Genomic DNA, 4,750 nt, shown 5'->3' on the forward strand with positions numbered 1-4,750 from the left:
GAATTCCTTGCATACGACACTTAAACATCAGTTGCAGTCATCACTGATCACTGAAAACATGGACATTGCGTGCCTTCTAGTACTGTTATGATACTAGTTTCTTTTTCAGACATGAGAATTCAAGCTAATACTGGAAATAAAACACGTTTAAACAAGTACGTGATGTACTGCCACAGTCACACGCGATAATTATTCGAAATAAAAGATAGCTTTTATCAATAAAAGTAACGACCGTTACAACGTTCCACTGCTTCATCTGCTGGTTCCAACGCAACTAACATTAGAATCTTAGATTTACTTAACAATCCCAATTAAATAAAAGAGAAGGAAAAATATAGCTAATGAGGTCGATCATTTTACCTAATTCCTTGGAAGAGGCTATATTTTTGCACAAAGAGAATGCACATCCCAACTTGCAGTACTCATTGATTTCATTTTCGTCCTTTACTTTGCTTTGTTCTTCATCATCACCAATGTCTACTGTCCAAAACAAAAAGGATTAAAATTTGGAAAAAATTACCTAAATTTCAATCAGTTTGTCACACATTTGCTATGTAAACTAACACCAAGTGAAACTCAAAATTATTGAAAGAAAAAACACACCAAGAGATCTTAAGCCAAACTGTTCATAGACATTAGACAAGGCTTGAACATAATAGAGGGAAATTCTCATTCTTCAATACAGATTTCAACAAATTCCAGTGAGATAATTTAATGATGCAGCAAGAAAGCGACCCCAATAATACTCATGCAACACAATAACAGTGCCATAATGCACTTTTGTGCACAGACGAATGAAAGAATTTCAGATATGTGGTTATTGAATCAGTTAGTAATCAAGATTATGGTAGGTACTGTGACTTTGATGCTCCCAGTCCCAGTTGAGCCAATGAATCAGCAAACACAAAAATCTGGTTTGTTATCAACTAAACGTCTATAATAAATCAAAATACGAAACCTGGATAGTAAAGTACTCTTTATCATGTGATTCCTAAGCAATGACGCCGAATGTCTAGCACCTAATTCTTGAGCAGACTCAACAAGACCTGCTTCAAAAAGATAAAAGAAAGAAGAACATAATCAGTTCATAATCCGATTTCACTCTAACCTAGATCGAGTCTTTCCTAACCATAACACCATATCATTTCACTATTACCATATCATGCCCAATACATGCATCGAAAACCCACATCAGTACATGAACTCGCCATTGACAATTCAAACAACTAAATGCTAATTTAACCCATTTTCACGAACTGTATCTTTTAACCCAAAAATAAAAATTAGGGCAAACGTCAATTACAAAGACAGAATAATAGCAAAGGATTTCAATCATAAAAAAAGGGAATAAGAAAAAAATTAATCAGATGAACAATATTAATTAACAGAAAACCCTAGCAATAATTTTAATCTGTAATTGAACAAAATTTGTGTTCATACTTATCTAACAAATTAGGGAAGAAGAACAGTGACAGAATTTCATTATTCTACGAAAAACATAAGAGAGAATCTCTTCTGAAAGAAAATGGTTTAAAGGCTTCACGAAATCGAAGGAATGTTTTTAGGGAAACGAAAAATTTCTGTGAACAAATATTTCGAGAGAAGAAAAAAAAGAAAGGGAAATGAGTTCTGTACTTCTCGACTCCTCCTCGACTAGTAGATTCGGTATGGGAGAATTACAAGTATGCCCCTATACTATCGAATATCGGATATTAACCAAATGGAAAGACCCCAATCTGATTCCGATTCCGATAAGATATATTATCCGATATCCGATATGTCGGATTAAATCCTATAGGATATCGGATTTTCGGAAACGAATCTCGGATTTCGACTATCCGTTGCCAACCCTATCTATTCTATATCCTACTCTTTGAGACAAAAGTCGTATGCTATTGTTTGAGGGTGAAAAAATGGTTTCTGCTGATTTGGTAATTTCAGGTGTGTGGGTGAGAAACGAGTTTAAACCCTAAACAATGTACTGCAAGGGACTACTTTAGATTCGAGAGATCAATCTGTACAAATCCGGCCTAAACCAAGAAATGACCGTTCCAGGCTTGCTTCGGTCACAAAGTGAAGGAGAAGGGTTGGTTTTGGGGAAGGAAGTAAAGAGAGTGTTGAGACCAGAATATTTGATTCTGGAAGAGTAGTTGTTTTACGACTTGTATCATAAAGTGGGAAGCTAACAGATGGTAAAGCTAGCAAATATTTTTTGAGTGTTGTATGCTCCTGACCAGAACTTGTTGTTCGGTGGAAATAGGTAAGACCTATTTATACAAGTCGAAGTGAAACGTACTCTAGTCTCGTAAGAAATGGAAAACGGATGAGTAAATGGGAGGAAGTGGTGACTGGTAACTCCTGGAATTGATGTTCCATAAAAGAAAGCGTTTCACCATTACTCCCTGTATTTACTAACCGCCTCATCCTTATGAAACTGTCTTGTAAAGGGAGTAGTGTACGCCGCACACTGTAAACCGCCGAACCAATACCCAATGAACATCCCCCAGTTTGTGACATGTGTTGATGTCTCGAGTGTTTTCGTGTGGAAAACATGTAGCATGTTGCTGTTGTTTGGAAAGTTGAGCTTGGAGACTTGTCGGCTCGATGGTGACCTTCGACGGTCGAGATTTTGCATCTTGCGAGGAAAGGTAGCCGTTGATCATTGCAACCCTTCATTTGGTATCCAGTGGTATGAAATCATGGCCGGCATGGATTTAGTATGGCATAGTTTGGGCGCGGCCAAAACCTAAGGTTTTGACATGGTTTAGGCTCGACCAAAACTAGGGTTTGCCAAAGCTTGCCATGCGTTAGCTGGTAACCTTGGACGGCTAAGATCTGTATCTTAGATAGAAAGGTGGCCGTCGATTGTTGCAAGCTTTCGTTTTGGCAGCCACAAAAGGAAGGCCGGCATGGTTTAGGCGCGGCATGGTGGCTGGCATGCCATTGGCACATGTGGCATGGCATGCCTTAGCGCGGTTTAGGCGTGGCCAAAAGTTACCATGCGTTGGTTGGCGACCTTGGACGACTAAGATTTGCATCTAAGATAGAACGGTGGTCGTTGGTTGTTGCAGGCCTTTGTTTTGGTATCCGTGCAGGGAAGGCCGGCATGGCATGGCTTAGGCGCGGCAAGGTGGCTGGCGCGGCATGCTATTGGCACATGTGACATGGTCGGCATGCCTTGGCGCGATTCAGGCGTGGCCAAAGGTTACCATGCGTTGGTTGGCGAACTTGGACGGCTAAGATTTGCATTTAAGATAGAACGGTGATCGTTGATTGTTGCAGGCCTTCATTTATGTAGCCGTGCAGGGAAGGCCAACATGGCATGGCTTAGACGCAGCATGCCATTGGCACATGTGGCATGGTCGGCATTCCTTGGCGCGGTTTAGGCGTGGCCAAAACTAGGATTTTGGAATTGGTCCAAAGGTTACCATGTGTTGGTTGGAGACCTTGGACGGCTAAGATTTGCATCTAAGATATAACGGTGGTCGTTGATTGTTGCAGGCCTTCATTTTGGTAGTCGTGCAGGGAAGGCCGGCATGGCATGGCTTAGGCGCGGCAAGGTGGCTGGTGCGGCATGCCTTGGCGTGGCCAAAACTAGGGTTTTGGCGTTGGGACAAAGGTTACCATGCGTTGGTTGGTGACCTTGGACGGCTAAGATTTGCATCTAAGATAGAACGGTGGTCGTTGATTGTTGCAGGCCCTCGTTTTGGTAGCCGTGCAGGGAAAGCCGCCATGGCACGACTTAGGCGCGGCAAGGTGGCTGGTGCGGCATGCCATTGGCACATGTGGCATGGTCGACATACTTTGGCGCGATTTAGGCGTGGCCAAAACTAGGGTTTTGACGTTGGGCCAATGGTTACCATGCGTTGGTTGGCGACCTTGGACGGCTAAGATTTGCATTTAAGATATAAAGATAGTCGTTGATTGTTGCAGGCCTTCATTTTGGTAGTCGTGCAGGGAAGGTCGGCATGGCATGGCTTAGGTGCGGCATGCCATTGGCACACGTGGCATGGTCGGCATGCCTTGGCGCGGTTTAGGCGCGGTTTAGGCGTGGCCAAAACTAAGGTTTTGGCGTTGGGCCAAAGGTTACCTTGCGTTGGTTGGCGACCTTGGACGGCTAAGATTTGTATCTAAGATAGAACGGTGGTCATTGATTGTTGCAAGCCTTCGTTTTGGTAGTCGTGCAGGGAAGGTCGGCATGGCATGGCTTAGGTGCGGCATGCCATTGGCACACGTGGCATGGTCGGCATGCCTTGGCGCGGTTTAGGCGTGGCCAAAACTAAGGTTTTGGCGTTGGGCCAAAGGTTACCTTGCGTTGGTTGGCGACCTTGGACGGCTAAGATTTGCATCTAAGATAGAACGGTGGTCATTGATTGTTGCAGGCCTTCGTTTTGGTAGTCGTGCAGGGAAGGCCGGCATGGCATGGCTTAGGCGCGACAAGGTGGCTGGCGCGGCATGCCATTGGCACATGTGGTGCGGCTGGCATGGTTGGCATGCCTTGGCGCGGAGACGTGGCTGGCATGGTTTTCCATTGGCACGGTGGTGCGGCTGGCATGGTTGGGATGCCTTGGCGCGGAGACGTGGCTGGCATGGTTTGCCATTGGCACGGTGGTGCGGCTGGCATGGTTGGCATGCCTTGGCGCGGAGACGTGGCTGACATGGTTTTCCATTGGCACGGTGGTGTGGCTGGAATGGTTGGCATGCCTTGGCACGGAGACATGGCTGGCATGCCTTGGCGCGGAGACGTGGC

At 44.6% G+C, this 4,750-nt stretch overlaps 1 long non-coding RNA gene across 3 annotated transcripts; it reads right to left on the reverse strand.

Annotated features, from left to right (window-relative positions):
- Positions 1 to 200: 200 nt before the first annotated feature.
- LOC113308400 lies at positions 201 to 1,264 on the reverse strand. Of its 3 annotated transcripts, none has more exons than XR_003339740.1 (4): positions 1,157 to 1,264; positions 975 to 1,046; positions 361 to 480; positions 201 to 256 (listed from the first exon to the last, which is right to left on the reverse strand). It is a non-coding gene; the product is annotated as an uncharacterized LOC113308400 (long non-coding RNA). The 3 variants fall into 3 exon arrangements; XR_003339739.1 differs by having other exon boundaries at positions 361 to 477; positions 959 to 1,046; XR_003339741.1 differs by having other exon boundaries at positions 361 to 477; positions 959 to 1,049.
- Between the last annotated feature and the right edge of the window lie 3,486 nt (positions 1,265 to 4,750).

This window comes from Papaver somniferum, chromosome 9 (assembly GCF_003573695.1).
Source record: "Papaver somniferum cultivar HN1 chromosome 9, ASM357369v1, whole genome shotgun sequence".
Taxonomy (NCBI): domain Eukaryota; kingdom Viridiplantae; phylum Streptophyta; class Magnoliopsida; order Ranunculales; family Papaveraceae; genus Papaver; species Papaver somniferum.